This window comes from Cololabis saira, chromosome 21 (genome assembly GCF_033807715.1).
Source record: "Cololabis saira isolate AMF1-May2022 chromosome 21, fColSai1.1, whole genome shotgun sequence".
Taxonomy (NCBI): domain Eukaryota; kingdom Metazoa; phylum Chordata; class Actinopteri; order Beloniformes; family Belonidae; genus Cololabis; species Cololabis saira.
Genome location: NC_084607.1, coordinates 22,632,903 through 22,649,975, shown reverse-complemented (window position 1 = coordinate 22,649,975; position 17,073 = coordinate 22,632,903). Strand labels below are relative to the sequence as shown.

Below are 17,073 nucleotides of genomic sequence, written 5' to 3'. Positions count from 1 at the left end.
TGTCAATGTCCAGAGAGGGATTGAACTGGATTAACAATCATTTAATCAAGTAAATATTTGACTAAACCCCAAAATACAATGATGATTTATTTTTTTTGCTAATGAAGACGTTAAGTTCTAATGAATCATTACAAGAAAAGATACAAAACACCAATAGAAGCACTATTATTAGTATGAGTATCATTGTTTCTTGTATAGAAAATTGAAACTCTTCTCTTTCTTTTTCCCTTTAGCAGATCATGCATTTCCATCTTAGCTTGTCTTCTGCATCTTCCTCAGTCACACCAACCTTCTGCATGTCCTCTTTCATCACATGGGTAATAACACACAGGGTAATAAAACTAATTTAAAGGGGACCTATAATGGCATCTAAAACCTATTTTAAACAGGCCTTGAAAGTCTTAAAAACAAGCTTTTGATTGTTTTTGCTAAATAAAAAAAAATGTGGGTATCGTTAGACCTTAAAAGATTACTAAAAGATTACTTTGTGGGGCAATGAAATGAACCACAAAATGTGTCATCCAAAAAACCCCAGAAAAAACGAACAAACAAAAACAAAACTTTGGAATCTGTGGTAAGGAAGAAATGAGTAGAATTGTTCAGGCCTGCTTGACACATGGCTACACCTAGATTTACAATGAAAACATAAATAAATAAATATATGAATAAGAAAATAGACAAGTTAATGGGTTTTTTTCCCCAACACTTTTTTAATTGCCTTTTTTCCCTTTGTTACATAGACAAATGCACTAAAACAAACTGCAATACTCCAAACACTTGATACAATTATACGTATAAAGAGTTGAACTGTTATTATAGATTTAGACTGAGGAAACTAACTGTCGCTAATTGAATCTTTAAAAGCACAGGGGGGAACATAGACTACAGTGGACACATAGTCTGTTCATATATATGGAGAGTATGATGATGATATAAAGATGATATAACCACTTCCAAAGGCACTATGATGATGAGGATAATGATAATAGTCAATTTGTTCATCAGTAGATACAGATTCACTGAACCTGACTGAGCTGCACTGAAATGGCTCCACTCATTTAAAACTTATTGCTTAATCAATACAGTTACCTTTAAAAAAAGGGATGTATAGTAATTACTGGTTTCTTTCTTTCTTTTACTGATGATCTGACAATGAAACATCTTTTCTATAATAATAATTTAAAAAAACTTCAGTTCATTTTAGAATATATACCATAATATACTAAGGTGTGACACACACACAGACAGACACTAGGGCTTTCTTGTCTTTTCCCTCCTTTCTTCTGAAGAGTTTGCCACCACTTGACATTTCATAGCCATATTATGCTCAGCTCAGCTTGTCCACCTTGGCTTCTCTCGGTGGAGGGTCTCCACTCGAAATGCAGAGAGAGTAGCAAGCAATGTTTGAGCATTTAAATGAAAGCCTCTCCATTACTCCATTCTGTCTATTTTTACTTCACTTGATCCCCTATCTGTGCCTCATTTTCATCCATTTTGCACGTTTTCTCTGTCTCACTGATCCCCTCTTTATATTTATGATTCCACAGTAGCCCCCATCTCCCCCCTCTCCTTTCCTGTTCTCTCCTGTCCTTACCTCTCCCATCCTGCCTGTCTCCTCAAGCTTCCTGCACTCATCTCTCTCCTCTCCCTTAGCTTGACATGCACTCATGTGGCATCAAAATCCTTTATCTTAACGAGTGGCCCCTTCTCTTTGTGCGCGCATGAGTTCGTACAGTATGTGTGTGTGGATAAGGATTGGCGGGGTTGAAGCGAGCCACAAATGCTCCAAGAGCCATATTCAAATCTCATTTCACACTGCTGAGGGTGAAAAGACCTGACACAGCACTCTGTGAGAAAAGGAAGGGAGGCAGGGAGAGCGTGAGAATGGAGAAGTAGTGAGGAATGTGATAGAAAGGAAATGATGATGAAGACGGGGCTGGAAGTGAAGGAGTAGAGTGAGGGAAATTACGAGGAGGAAGAGGAGGAGGAGGAGGAGGAGGAGGAGAAGGAAGAGGAACAGGAGGAGGAGGAGGAGGAGGAGGAGGAGGAGGAGGAGGAGGAGGAGGAGGAGGAGGAGGAGGATGATGATGAGAAGGAAGAGGAGGAGGAGGAGAATAATAATGGCTGCTGGAACTACAGTACGGCAAAGTGAGCAAAAGTATGAGGATGAGACATGGAGCAAAGGAAAATAACCACACAGGGAGCTCTGAAAGGGAAAAAAAGAGGAGGATGGAGGAGAGAGGGAGCAGAATATAATTGAACTGTCAAAGAAAGTTTCATACTTTATATTTCTGTTGGCAAACTTAATATTTTGCAGCAATAACTTGTAATTCAAAGGTTACTTTTGCCTACTCTTTTGAAATTGAAGAGGCTTTTAGACTGGGTGGTCAGTTCAGTGTGGTGGTGAAATGTGGCTTCCTCCCAGTGAGATAATGGGCAAAGTTTAAAAACATTTAGTGATATATGCCTTTGTCACAACTTAGTAGGATTACTGTAATTCTTTTTATGCTGGTATTAGCCGTTCCTCACCGTTTCATCTTCAGCTGCTTCAATATGCTGCCACACGCACAAGAGTAGAGACCACATTACATCCGTTTCATCCTGTTTTTATTGTCTGCCTGCCGTGATACAGTTAATTTTTTAAATTATTTTATTTGTTTTTAAATCTTTAAATGGTCCTACTCGTAACAATCCCTCTCTGAGCTGCTGCACTTACGCTCCCCTTCCTGGCGCTCAGATCAGCTGACCAGCTTTTTTAAAATCTATTTTAGGCCAATGTGTCTTTACTCCTATTTGGCACTTTGGTCAGTGGTTGCTGTTTTTAAAGCACTTTATGAATAAAGTTAGCTCGGCTTGGCTACTCTCTTTCTAATTCAGGTAAACACCCTCTCTTTCTCTTCCTCTTTTCACAGCCCAGCTCCTTCTTCTTGCACAATGTGCATGTTTATGCAAATGAAGTAATTAGGAGGCTGCACAGCTCCTTTTAAGCTCCGAAGTTTAAGAAGAGATGCAAAGATAAACAATAAAAAGAGAGAAGAGGGATGTAGAGAGACAAGGATTCAGACTGTAGTGTGCGTGTGCGTGTGCGTGTGCGTGTGTGTGTGTGCGCATCAGCACTGTTTGTGAATTTATTACCAAAATGTTCCCTTTAAAGATCCTTTACATGAGCAAATACTTATATATGACCTATTTCTCTGTTTTTGGACGGTACCTGTCTGTCCCCCAAGTCCCTGAACACACACACCTCTGCTCTCTTTCTTTCTCCCTCGCTCACAGTCTCATGTCTTGCTTCTGTTTTGTCTTTCTGCTTTTCCATCTCTTTGGTTATGCTTATATAGTTACCTCCTCCCCATGTTTTACTGCCAGGGCTCCAAATTCCCCTCCTCATCCTTCATCTCCATTTCCCCTACATTCTTTTAAATCTGGCATGTGACTGATTCTGTCTCATTTTTTCATTCTCCATTTTTGTCTGTTTTGTTGTTTTTTTTTCTCTAACTTGTTCCATCCACAGGTCGCCACATTCCCATCTGTCAGAGTAAATATAAGGACAGTACGAGAAAAGGTATAGAGAAGCTTAAAAAAGAAACCAAAAGACACTGGCTCGGCTGGTTTTATTTTGTGTTTGGTTAGGTTTAGGCAATAATCTATTTAGTTATGTTAAGTAAGTGAAAATACTTGGTTGGTTTAGCCAAACCAACATTAACCTGATTCCCAAGATGGTTTTGAGCCATTTTGGAAATCAAACAAGCACAAACTTCAAGGTACCTGACCAAATAAAGCATATATTTATCAGTCATAAACTCAAACCACTCAAACCTACTACACTCGTCTAAATAATCTCCTCTGAATGAACAAATCTCGCCTGTTATCCCAATGGAAATAAGAAAAATTGTCTTGGCTTGCTACATACACAGTAGATGAGATGCAAAAAAGCCCCCACCCCTCCCAAAAAAACAAAAAAAACAACAACAAATAAATAATAGTGATAATAACAAATAATCACACCTATATGGATGGAATGAGAGAAGTTCCAACCTTGTTACCATGTTGAACAAACTGATGTATGAATTCCCTCATTACATAACATCAAATGCAGTGAGATTTTGCACAGAGCCTTCTTCTTCTAAACACTAGTGTTTTTTATTTCCTTAAAACACAGTTTTTCTTTAATTGTGTAACTAATGCCATGCAACCTAGTTTTATAATGGAATATGACAACTGAAATACTGTATCTTTGACGTGCTGTGATTAGTAGATCCCATCAAAGAGATCCCGTATAAAAACGCTGTGAATTATATCTATACATCTGCTTTTTAGGGGGTGGGGTCCGTGTCTTTACCACTACCCTCCCTCCTGCCAGAGGGGATGCAGCTCTTAGTCACTTAGCTTTGCATTGTGTACTTTTGAGGAAAAGCAACGGCAGCATGATGTGAAGTTGATTGGAGACGGGGGCTGGATAAGTATGATGTGGGTTTTTGATGTCACACAACTATGGTAAATCTGAGTGGCTGAATTTCAGACTTGGGCAACCCAAGCTAAATGACGAAGTTGTGTTATATCTGGGTTTTTCAGCTGGTTTTCACTTTGGACACCATGATTCTGAAGCACAGAAAGAAATATATTATTTTCTTAACATGCCCCCTTAAAGAGACTTCTGAACATTCAGTAAGAGCCAATAACATAAACCGATGATAAGAGGAGAAGTTCAATGCTTTACATGGTATCACTATGTCATTTCAACCCTTATACAGCATGTCTCCGCCATGAGCAATGATCTGGTTTTAAGAAGACGAGCTTATTTCAAGTATTACTTCAAGACCACCCTGCATTCTGCCTTACTGCTTCTCTGTTTCTCCGCTTGTGCATTTGTCAGACCTGATGTTTCCTGATGTTTAATCCGATGTGTTGCCAACACGAATGCAAATACATGCAAGCATCTGCACAGAGACACAAAATGATTCAATGATAGGGCAGAAAAGATGAATATTTATATCTCATGCATACACATGGACATGTCCTCATGTGCGCATTTTGTCAAGGTACCTCATTTCCGCAGCTTGCCTCCTCTGGCCTGATATCAATGCTGTCTTTTTCTGGCTTTGTCTCGTGTGCTCCCCCACACAGACAAACTTACATGCAGACACATGCTTGTGCGCATACACAATCACCTCGTGCCCTTTCTCTCTGAGTTTCCAAACTTTGGATGGCAGCTTCCTGTCAGGGCATGAAAGCAGCGGGAAAAAGATTTCTAAAGGTAGAGAAAGAGACAGTGAGGAGACAGGGAGTGGAGACATGAGGAGGGCTGACAGATGTTCAACTCAACACTTTTTTGCCTCTCGGAAGGGAAAAGAGGAATGGATGTCATTACTCCCCCTCCATCATTTCTGCTTCCTTCAAACCTCTGTTCCTCCCCTCCCAGTCTTGTGTTCCTCTTCTAAAAAAGCCCACATTTAAGAAGATTGAGTAAAGTCCTTTGATCTTAAGGCAATTAAGCTTGTAGGCTACATTCAACATAATACAGTGAAAAGGTAAAGAACAGATTTCCAGCCCTTCACAGACATTCAAAGCACTATGTTATTAACAATTACATTTAAGCAGAGGGGATGACAACATCATCTTAGAGGTAAATCATAAAAAGCCTTCTTGAAAGATGCAATTAAGAAGATAATAATAGTTCTTACCATTTCAGGAACACCTATAACAGTGGGGACATCAAGTGAAGAAAGGGAGGGTAGGATACAAGACGTCAAGAAGGCACACAAAAAATACGATGGAGGGCAACCTCTTAATCACACACATACACACACGCACACTCAGACAAACTACACAGATATTGTAAGAGCACCTGCAGCATGTGCGGTGGTCTGGACCTAATTCGAATTGATCGTTTTCAGTTCTCCTGCCACTGTCAGTGTACGCTGCAAAGATCAGGCAACTGCTTGATCCAGTGTGGAAACATCCACAAGCACGCACGCACACACACACACACACACACACACACACACACACACACACACACACACACACACGCACACACGCAACGTTACCAACTCTAACTGGTCCCAATAGAAGCTCTGGCACGTAAACCCTTAAAGATTGACGGTGTGTTTTATTTGGCTCGCCTACAAGGAGCCTCACACATGGGACGCCAGAGGGAAATGCATGTCATTCATCAGGGTGAACGAATGACAGCAAGAGCTCTAATAGTAAATCATTGGCAGCATTATTGGACCTCCCCTCCCTCGCCAATATGGATTTGTGCTGGAAAACTCTGGGAGTCTGTAATAAATCAGTCAATAATTCACGGAAATGTGTGCAGCAATGCTTCCACAATGCACAGGCGAAGCTTAAAGGCTGAAACCTTCTTGCCGCCATCATTTACGCTGACTCTTACACAGCACAGACGATAATGAATGTGCTGATAACTGGTCTGTGACGGGAGTTGAGTTTTTCTTAGATGAACTAGTTGCTGTGTCAAATTTTCTTCATGCCTCCTGAAATGCTTTAGTTATGTTAAGGAGAATACAGACTTAAAAAAAAAAAATATCCTGCCACTATGAGATTAAACAGTCACTTTCCTCCCGTGTGTCTCCCGATGTGTCCTCCTGGATTCTCTGTTGTGGCAGCTTCTCCAGCTGTGCATACATTTCAATGCTTATGAGAGCAGATTTTCTTCCCACTGAATAAAAAACATGAGCTGCCTCAGAGAAGGACCACAATCCACTTTGTAAATCATATGGAAAGGATCATCATCTTGTTTGTCATTACTATGCATAGAGATGATGTATGGTAATAAATGTCTTTTTACTAGTTGCTGTGGGAGAAACAATTAAAATGTTAGCTATGTGGTTAATATAATACTAGTCACTTATGGGTCTTCATGACCAGAATTGGGCTTAATCAGTGCCAGGCTCCAGCCTGTAAGGAGATGAGATGTTCCCAAGGCCATCTTTTGCGCCAAACATATTTTTCTGCATCTTCTGTATCTTTTCCAGAAACATGCGACAGCAACCTCTTAAGGCTGGGTTCACACCGTGCGATTTTTGCAGTCTCCCAAGATCAATACAGGCCACACTTTTCCATCGTAGACTTTGATGTGATGTGGTGGGATGCAAGTTGCATCAGCATGCACAGGGGTGAACAAAAAAGTAAAAATGAACCACATTGTCGTAGGTTTTATATGTAAAGTTAAAAGTTAAGTAGAATGCGTTCCTGGGGTCTGTTTCACAAAGCAGGTTCAACAAACTCTGAGTCTAATCCTGAACTTAGTTGATCTACTCCGAGATCGGAAACTCTGAGTTTTCGGTTCCAGAACAGCGGATTTGAGGTAATTTACTCAACTCTAAGTAGTTTCACCCAGAGTTAAGCGCGTGCGCCACAACTATCAAAAGCCAGCATCAATTGAGCCCTGATACAAGGATTCACCATGGCAATCAGCGACAACAAAAGATCCACATACTTTTTCTTTTTTTCAAACTTTATTTAACATTTCAATTTACAAAATCCCTTTGAGGAAACATTAGTTTCACCCGAATGGAATTAGAGATTTTAATGCGCGCATACGGCGAATTTGAACATGTTTTTCGAAAAAAGAGTAACACCGCAGCACAGAATATAACATAAGATTAATTTAACAGATCTCCACATCATTCACCTGCAATCCTGTGGAACTCCTTTTATGGCTTGGACAGGTTTATGTAGGCTTGCCACCCGTCCCTTAAAATACGGAATTGTTCCGTAATTGGGAATTAAAAGTTGCGTTCCGTATTGAACCAATACAGACACATATTATGCTCTTATTTATTTATGTAATAATATACAGGTGGAGGTCGGAAAATGTGAATATATTGCAAAACTTTCGTAGTAAATTCAACTTAAGGTGAAACAAATATTATTTCCCACTACATACAAAGTGAGATATTTCAAGCCTTTATTTGTTATAATTTTGGTGATTATGGCTCACAGTTTATGAAAACCCCAAATAAAAAATCTAAAAAAATTAGAATATATTATGAAATCATTAAACAATTCAATCATCAAAATTATAACAAATAAAGGATTAACATATATTGCTTTGCCTGTAATGAGACTATGTAATGTATTACGCGGTCTGATAACCATCTCCGACGAATATTTAATTCTCTGCGCATTAATGCTGCACCTTTATCAATTGGGTCTTCATCAAAAGGACATGCCATGTTCGTGACAATGGACTTCTAATATATATACTGACTCTGTTTTTAATGACAGACGGCAGAACTTCGACAAAACTCGCCTGCTGACTGAATGAATGAGGAAATCAAATTTGCGTGCGGCTCTGAAAGAGGCAGAGAAACTCGAGATTCATTGAGATAAACCTGGTCCCGACCAGGTTAGTTTCAGAGCGTCTGTTACCTCTTAAGTTACTTAAGTTACCTCTCTTTGTGAAACAAGCTAGAGTTACCCCTCTTTCTCTTGTTTGAGTTACCTCCCTTTGTGAAACGGAAAACTCAGAGTTTCCCTCATTTCAGGGTTAACAGACTCAGAGTTTTCACTAAACCTGCTTTGTGAAACGGACCCCTGGTCATGATCCAGGAAAAGAGACCAAATTTGGATATCAGTTTTGCAAAGCGAGCGCGTACTGTACCATGATGTGATGATGTCAAACGTCATGTGCAACAACTTGTAATGTCTTCATAGTGTTGACTTCTGTGACCACAAATCCACCATATCTGATTCTTTCTGAGAGTCTCATAAAGGTTAGTGTGTTTCATGTTTCACCTTTTTGAAGGAACTGCGTTGGCTCCTGCGTTGATACCTCATTTCAAGTTGCCTTTTAGTTGGAAAGAAAGTCGAGGCAGTCGTAGGATTTCTGGCACTGCTTGATATCTTGTTGCAACATGGTTCTATCTTTCACCTCTGCCTGTGTCTCACTGTGAGACCTAGGCCCACTAATTTTGAGCTGAGATGGCCAATTTTTCTCGCGATCGCACACCATTCGTCTGGGATGGCTGAAATTGCACAGCGTGAACAGCATTATCAGTAGAACACATATCAGTACAAGGTCTTTTTACTGTAATTCTGCTGCTGGCTGTACGATCGGATGTGTGACTTTCCTTGGAATGCCTTAGACTGAGAAGAAAACTGATTGAATACCATCCTGAATCAAATCGTATTTTGCCTATTTGGTGCAGAGGACATTCTTCCACAAGTTATACTGTGTTTAACCACAAATTCAACATTGTACAGAAAAGTTAGCCAAAAGTCCTCCATGACTATGAGAAAGAAGGATAACTTCATATTTAAATGATTATCAGATCATGGGGTGTCCTTAGCTGTTCCTTGCACTGCAGTAAATAATAATACAGGCTCTCCTTCATGAAATATTTGTAAATCTGTGAGTAGATTTGCACATAAATCACCTCCTTATCAACAGCCTACTCTGGATTCATGAACGGCGCTTAGAACATGTATATTTTCAGGAATGCCAATTTTACACCGGTTGGGAATGCGCTCCGGGTGCTTGTTGATTAGCATAAATCCCTGTGCAGACCCCGCCATATCGGGAGGTTTAAAAGTGCATACCTGTGGACATGTTGCAAGATTAAAAAGAGAGCGAGAGAGAGAAGTTTATATTTTCTTTTTAAGACATGTCAATAGAGGTCATTTTAAATGAAGTGGAGCAAAGAAAAAGCATTTGTATTTGCTCTGTTAGTCTGGGTGTGACAAACGGTACCTGGAAACAGGGGAGAAATACATGAATGTCCAACGAAACATTCAAGAAGTGAAGTGGAAATAGTTTGATATGATAATTGATCCAAGCAAAAAAAATAATAATATTAATAATGCAAATGATAATAATAATGATAACTTGAAAGATCTCTTAACAAATCCTCTTTCACTTAATTTTTAGTGTTATTCTTAAAGCATCTTTCAAAGGTTTCAGCACATTGTGAAAGTGACAGGCCATGTCAAGCACTGACATGGTAAATTCTGATAAAGACGACCAATATTCATGTAGATTACTCATTTAAACCAGGCTTCATGAATGGTTGGCGGCAAGAGTAGACTTAGTTTGTACCTGTCAAAAGCTCTGCACTGGCCTTTCGCATAAATTCCCTTCTTTGAACAGTTTAAGCACGAATTTGCTCTGCTTGAGTTTCATGGATGGGGCTGAGTGTAGAGCTTAATATTTCATGTTGTTGTCAACCTGGGACGGTATTTAACGAATCTTAAAAGCTTGTAAGGAACAGAATAATTCATTTTCTTCTATAACAATCTTAGACTTAAAAGAGGGTGTACTTTCTTTTTCACGGGAGTGTTTACATGAGAGGTTTTATCAACGTCAAATTTCTGTTCTCCGTGCAGTGAGCCGTGGTCACATTTATAGGCTTCAGTCTCCACTCACTGCACTTTCACTCATTTCCGAGCTTGCCAGTCCTCCTTCCAACCAATAATTGATGGTTTTAAATTCAAACTTTAGTTGTTGCTGCAACTCTAAAAGCTGTTACCATGATACTAATGATAACAGATGAGGGCTTTTCACAGTGCAAAGTATTGTTATTAGTGTCAGCAACAACGTGTCATGGTGCTGGTAAGGATTTACAAAACAGAGCAGTCGTCCTGACTCAAAGACACAGAGACATGCTCAGTATTCATATGCTTGGATAGAGCTAAGGCTGTTAAAACAGATTAAACTGATGGGGCCAATGCTTCAGTGTAATCCACTGGCAGCAACTCTCTAAAGATGATTTCTGACACGGAGCTCGGTGTCCTCTTCATCATAGAAAGAGACATACGGCGAAAAACAGTTCAGAGAACGAGTAGTGGGTCACAGCAACAGAGAGGAGATGAGAGCAGAGTAAAGGTGGAGGGGAGAGAGTGGGTAGAAATTGCGATAGATTAAGACACTTAAATGGAAGAAGGGCATATAGAATTTCAAAAAGAAGATGCAATATTACATGGGACTGAAAGGGGATCTGTCATCCATTCCTCCCATCAGAAAGTTAACTGATGCAGAGACCAAAGAGTTAATTTAACTGAAGAACTGTCAGTTCACGCTAAAATTTAAAAAGTTGACCATCCAGTCAACGAGGAGCATGCTCCAATTTATTTATTGTTAATGCAGGATGAAGAAATAATAAGTATAGATTTGAATTTCACTCTCAAGAAGTTTCTGAAAAGAGTTCAGTACAGTTGATTACGTTACTGAATTCATATTTAACTACATTGCAGCTTAAGATGTATATTTTTGTTGCATGTCATACCTAAATGCAGCAGTTGTTTCTTTCACACAGCATACGGTTGTAAGGCATAAATCTGCCCAGCTGCCGGGTCTGTGACCCGTATTAAAAATGTCTGGGCCAACATGCCCATACTGCAGTTAGGATGACTTTGACATCCATATGTCTTTTATTAACTGAAACACCTTAAAGTGGCTGTGGGTGTAACGAGCCTTTCTTTTTTTTTCTCTGCAGTGCTTGTGGAATTTTTATTTTTATCAGTTTCAATGAAAAAAAAAAAGCAACCATTCCAGCTCCAGCACAGAAAACTGAATGTCGCCACTATAGAAATGTGTCATACAGTATGTGCTTATCCCAGATTAAAGCCTCAGCAATCTAACTCGTGCAGTGAATTGTTATAAAATGATCTTAACAGATGCTTATTGTAAATTTAATCAAGAGAATTTAACAACAAAGACAATACAAAGGAAAATATTCCATTGTATAGTTCCTTTGCTGTGGATGTTTACGGCACACTATGATGTAGGGAGGGCCTGCATGTGCACATGATGGAGAACAATTCCCAGAAGATCCCTTCATCTTTATTCCATCATAAAACAAAGAATAGCAGCCTTTTTTATGTGCTGTTTTTTTTGAATGATTATTGAAGCTTTAGTATTGAAGCTAACATCTAAAGAATCACATTTTTGATTCTCTGAAACCCATGTTTATTTAATGTGACAGTCTATCACAGGCAGCACTGATGCTGATACCAGAGCAGCCGCAGTAAAGCCACAACAGTACATTTTTGTCTTCCCTCGTTCCTTTAAATGTCTTGCTTGATCTCTCTTTGATCTAGTTATTTGTATTCATTTGGTCATTTTTTGTAATATGAGATTAATTCAGCGAAAGCTTTGACCCAAAGGGATTTAAGACTGAGCAGAACACGAGGAGTGATGTCTGAGTTTCAGTATTTGGCTGAGATTTTATGTGACATATAAACTGAGGAAGATGATAACTATATTATATGAACATTCATGGATTGGCACTTAAGACACTTTGATACCCAAAGAGTTAATGAAGAAAGACTATCAGTCTCTTTTTGTGATTTGCCACATATTTATTTTGGCTAAAAGCTTTTTGCAGAGAAGAAACTACAGCATTTAGTTCTTATTTGGTTATTTTCAGTCATTACATCTGTATATCATATGAGTATGTAGATATTATTGAGCTGAGCTATTTAGATGGCTGTGAGTTTCAATCGATATTCTTTTCTGAGTGAGCTCGTCTGAGCTACTTACTCATGCTGCACGTCACATGACACTTGTTGCCAGGCTACAAGCTCAACTCCCAAATGCCTTTATGTTGATCTCTGGAGCTTTCAAACACTTTTTCCCCCAATTATTAATTTTGTTCTCATTACACTTGTGGATGAATAATAGAGGTACCTTTTTACCATTTAGTTTCCATTTGCCGCATGATGATGCTTAATCAGCCTGACTGGACCAGAGACATCTGGCAGCTTGAGGGTTCTTTGCAGAATCTTAGCTGTTCCAAAGTCTATACTCATCTGGATGGAGATTGCTGAGGACATTTCTGGAATCTATTGGATCAACAACTTTGGGGGTCACTGTACTAAATTATGTACTAGATTAAGTTAAGTTACCTAATCCAAATAAACAAGATCAGTTGTTGGGAAACCAGGACAGGTGGATACTATATGGTATATTAAGAAAGTGGGTACTGTATTGACATGTATAGACTATGTATAAGTTTACTCTATTTGATGAAGAGCTGTGCTTAAAATGTTCATTTTGTGTGCTAAAAGGCAACAAGTAAAGCCCTGCAGTGTGTAAACCGTTTGCATTTTTCTTATTCTGAAGTGTCATCTCAAATCGACAGGGTCTTCAAATTTTACAGCCCAGCGATACTGGTCTATAAAAGTAATCTAACATGAAACAGACAAAATTACTTTGTAGTTTTGTAAAAAATTATTTAATAATGTGCGATAGTAAATTCTCTATTTAAATAAAAGATAAACAAACAAACAATGACGCAGTGATGGAAAATTTACGTTGGGCAAACAGAAAGGCAGGATTGTTATGACCTCTGTCATAAGTTCATCAGAAACTGTTTATAATGTTAAATAAAAGTGCTTCATTGTACTGCAAAGTCCTTTTATAAGCCAACATATTTAAAACGCCACCATCAGCCTTAATTTGACTTATTAAGGTTTACTTGGCAAAGTAAAGATGCAGAGTGTAGTTTATGATCATCTTCCTCATGTGAGAGGCTCATTTATCATATTTAGAGGGCAATTTTACAGTGCTGTCAAAAGCTAGCGGTTGTGTTCAGTGTTGGCTTCCCTGTCTTAGATGCATTATTCTATCATGGGATCTAGAAAGTCTTGGTAACAAAGTAATGTGTTGTTTTGATCACATAGTAATACGTGCCAAAATGGGTTTGCCTCAGGTGATTGAATGAAGCAAAGCCTGAGATAAATCTGACTGGGAGCGTGCCGCTTGTTAGAGTGTGTGTGTGTGTGTGTGTGTGTGTGTGTGTGTGTGTGTGTGTGTGTGTGTGTGTGTGTGTGTGTGTGTGTGTGTGTGTGTGTGTGTGTGTGTGTGTGTGTGTGTGTGTGTGTGTGTGTGTGTGTGTGTGTGTGTGTGTGTAGCGGTTGTGATCCCAGGTTTTGTTTCGGAGGTAATATTAACCCTGAAATTATTCTTTTTATGTTTGAATGAACCGATGATGCATACGCCTATGCGCACACACCTCAGGAACAGTACTAGTCATCTGGGATAAGTCCCATGTTTTCTGATGCGCTCAGCGTTCTCATTTGAAGTTTAGGGAAAAATGGCTGTGTGCACTTTGGTGAATCAGGTGTGTGCATTCGCAGCCGATAACATTGTGTCACCTTCACAATGCTTTGAAACAGTGAGAGAACAAATTACACCAATGCTCAGACTGTGCTAAGTTAGTGTGACTGTCAAGCTGTGCTGGGCTTTGTCCCAAATCACCCATAACACAAACGTGTGCACTACATTCATAATGCACTCTTACATCAAAGCTTTTTACTTTTGTTTGTTTTCTTTGAAAGAAAAGATGTTTCCTTTTAAACCACTGCATGTTTTCAGTTTTCTGAATCTTCACCTGCAAGTCTCAAGCCAGTCTTTGTAACTTCTGAAACTCAGAACACAGCATTACAGAGATGCATTTTAATAACGTTCCCCTGTAGAAACTGAGGATTATATGCCGCAGTGCGTCAAATACACTTCATGTTCTTTTCAAGACGTTCTGATTTTGCTCACAGCCCCTGTTGCCTTCCACGACTATGGAACATTTAGTGATAACATAACGGATGCAGTTTCTTGCTATTTTTAAGTTGCTGTTCTGTGAAAACAGCAGCACCAGAAAACCACGTGTATACGCTGAAGAAGCAAAAGTGAGTAAAACGGTATTGTCTTGAGCTGAGAGAAGATCAACTTTTGGATTGCAGGTCACACAGCAGTGTGATTTCAGTGTGACATCGTCAGTGGGATGAGTGCGTGCTCTGCCAAAGTAACACAATGCTGATAGAATTTAGTAAAGTCCTGATGATTTTTCTCTTATTTCAGCATGAATATAATCCAAAACAATCAACAGATTTTCATACTGGTTCTTAAAGCAGACACAGACTATTTTGGAAACCATATACTAAACCCCTTTTGTGCAAAGATTTTGACAAAATGTTTTTTGCAGCATGCAAGCAATTGCACAAACTGGGGGAATGTCAAACATTTTCAAAAGATATGCTACATCTGGACAAATTTTCACTGTGCAATTTATCAGTGTACCTTGGATTCTGTGTCCCATAATGCAGTGGGCGAGCCCAGCAGAAGCTGGAGGTGGTCCTGTTCCAAACTGGAAGTCAGCCATGAGTATGAAGGCATAATTGGTCTTATGGAGTATTTCTATGTACTAGACATCTGTACCAGTGTGTCATATAAACTGTACCGTAAGAAAGAAGTTGATCCTTAGTTCTGCAGTAACTAAGGATAAACTTTAACTTTGGCCATTGTTACAGTCCATGACAGTGACATGAAGAGACCTTTGGACACCAAATGCCGTCCAAAAGGCCATCTGTGATTTGTTGAAGACCACATTTATAAACCAGAAAAGCTTTTTGAAAAAATGTTTTGTGAAAGAAAAATAAAAATTGGAGGTGTGTTGTTGGAAAAATGTAAAAACATTGTATTCCAATATAAGAACTGGTTCCATCTGTGAAGCACAATGTTGATTGAGTCATAGATTGGACTCGTTTTGCTTCATCCACATTGACCCACCGTGAAGAACGATAATCCTGAACCTCTACCTAATCGATAATGGAATCTCCACAGAAACCTTGTCACGAGGAAGCTTTCAAACATGACTGCACGAGTTTAACAACAATATAATCTTAAATATTTGCACTTGTAACTCTTTTTCTTCCCATTTTGGGCACGTGAAATTAATGAAAAGGAAAGTATGTAGCTCAGACCAACCACACTGTGTATAAGCTGTTGTTTTCCATCCAGCATCTTCCTGCGCCTGTCTCAGACTGTCGCAGTGAGAGTGTGTGGGAGGGGAGGGGAGTTTTTCCATTGCTCATCACAGGTCTTAGCTCATAGTGCAGCTAAATGGATGACTGTATGTGTGTTACCCCAATTAAAGGTGCTAATGTGCGAGAGAATGTATGTTTAGAAAGTGTGAATGTGTTCTCCATGTGTGCCGATAAATCATTTAGAGCCTCGTCTATCTCTGAGGCTTTGGTTTCTCTGTGTCACACCCATTTATCAGTCGTCACCTTGCCTAACATGGACATATTTTGAGAAGAGAATCACAGAAAAGGAAGAGGAGCAATTGTTAACAAGTGTGGGAGTCAGACAAATATATGTAAATGTAATATAAGCGATAACACACTCCTTTCAACCATTTGTAAGCTTTGTCCTGCAAAACTGTAGTCACCAGTAATATCTAAGGCCTTTGTCATGAAGAGAACAGACTAAACTTCCTGCCACCACAGGAAGTGGCCGTTGCCATAAACAAACCATTCGGAAAGATTAAATGTGAACCCAGTTTAAGTGATGACATTTAGTAACATGTTATGGTATTAATGAGGTGATAATGGATGATCGTTAGGCACTTAACATACCACTGTCACTGTGTGTGGTAAATGGCTTTTTCCCTTTTACTGCATGTACCTTATTTATTTCACGAGAGGATGGTAGCTGAAGCTGAAAGACACACAAGCTACTAAATTACAGCTGTCCTATTTTCTTAGCTTGTAATAAATATCCTTTAATATCATTACCCTATGAAAACCCAGTCCTTTCTCCCACTAGCGCTTAATCCTGCTGTGGGATTTGGAGCAAACAAACACACTTACAGCTGCATGTACATATATAACAAAGACCACGCCTCCACGTGTTATCTGCATGTGTTTCTAGCATCAAAATATTCACTCATGAATGCACTCGGAAATATTAATGCTGCTATCTCAAAACGTGAGCCAAGTGCATCTGATAGTTGTTGTCAAACAGTTAAATCTTGCCTCCCTGTGTGGATGTGTGTGTCCTGTGTGTATACAGTATGGCGGTATGTGTGCAAGACTGTACATATGTCCAACCATGCACACGTCCAGCCTTCACTTGGCCACCTGCCTCTTGACAGCTGCTTACTTTGGCTGCCAGTTAAAAAGAAACAGGACCAGCAAATCCACTGTTTTATTTTGCTTTCATTGAGGTGCAGCTGCTGCAGGCTGATTTGTTAAATGCCCGCCCTGAGTTAAAGCATGTGATGGATAGCTGTGCTAAAAGAACAAAGTTTCTGCTGTTCGATCTATCGTGGCTCA

The 17,073-nt window shown here is 39.3% G+C and overlaps 1 protein-coding gene across 1 annotated transcript in view; it reads left to right on the top strand.

The window, feature by feature from the left end:
- Positions 1-17,073, top strand: part of cacna1ia (calcium voltage-gated channel subunit alpha1 Ia) — a 202,012-nt gene that overhangs the window by 30,711 nt on the left and 154,228 nt on the right. The window lies entirely within an intron of this gene.